The 823-nt window shown below is 39.7% G+C and overlaps 1 non-coding gene across 1 annotated transcript; it reads right to left on the bottom strand.

Moving 5' to 3' along the window:
- Nucleotides 1–242: 242 nt before the first annotated feature.
- LOC133061112 (U1 spliceosomal RNA) lies at nt 243–406 on the bottom strand. Its single transcript, XR_009693942.1, has one exon. It is a non-coding gene; the product is annotated as a U1 spliceosomal RNA (small nuclear RNA).
- Between the last annotated feature and the right edge of the window lie 417 nt (nt 407–823).

The raw sequence follows: 823 nt of genomic DNA, 5'->3' as shown, positions 1-823 counted from the left end.
AGCCAATCTCTACTGTGTCTCATTCGGAGCTCATCTGCAGCTTTACTTGGTCAAGCTTTTCTCGCTCCCCCTCATGCCTCAGAAATAGTTTTACTAAGTATCTAGTTCTGATCAATAGCTATTTTTCTCAGCACTTTGAAGGTACCATTCTACTGCTTCTATCTGGTGAAAAGTCAGTTATCAGCCTAATTGGTACTCCTTTATAGGTAATCTGACTTTTCTAATCACTTTTTTTTTTTTTTCAGGGGAAAGCGCGAACGCAATCCCCCACTACCACAAATTATGCAGTCGAGTTTCCCACATTTGGGGAAATCGCAGGGGTCAGCACATCCGGAGTGCAATAGATAAGCCTCGCCCTGGGAAAACCACCTTCATGATCATGGTATCTCCCCTGCCAGGTAAGTATTCTAATCACTTTTAAGGTCATCTCTTTACACTTGATATCCTGAAATTTCAACATAACTGTCAAGGTGTATTTGCACTTTGTTTTCCTGTTGAGTTTCTGAATTTGAGGATTCACCTCTCATTAATTCTGGAAAATTCTCAGTCATTACCCTTTAAAAAAGCGTTTCTCGTTTTCCTCTCTATTGTCCTTATCTAGAATTCGCAGTTTGTTTTAGATCTTTCCACGTCATTCTCTTGACCTCCCTTTCATAATTTCTTTTGTCTTTCTGTGCTGCAGTCTGGAGATTTATTCAGCAATCTTTCAGTTCACTAATTTTCACCTGTGCCTGATCGACTCTCAACCACTGTATTTTCTATTTTGATTTTATATATTTCATCTCTACAAAGTTCAGTGCAGGGAACATGGGTTCGATCCCTG

The sequence above is a fragment of the Dama dama genome, chromosome 8 (assembly GCF_033118175.1).
Source record: "Dama dama isolate Ldn47 chromosome 8, ASM3311817v1, whole genome shotgun sequence".
In the NCBI taxonomy this organism is placed as follows: Eukaryota; Metazoa; Chordata; class Mammalia; order Artiodactyla; family Cervidae; genus Dama; species Dama dama.
Note: the sequence above shows the minus strand (reverse complement) of the source record. Positions and strands in the feature narration are given on the sequence as shown.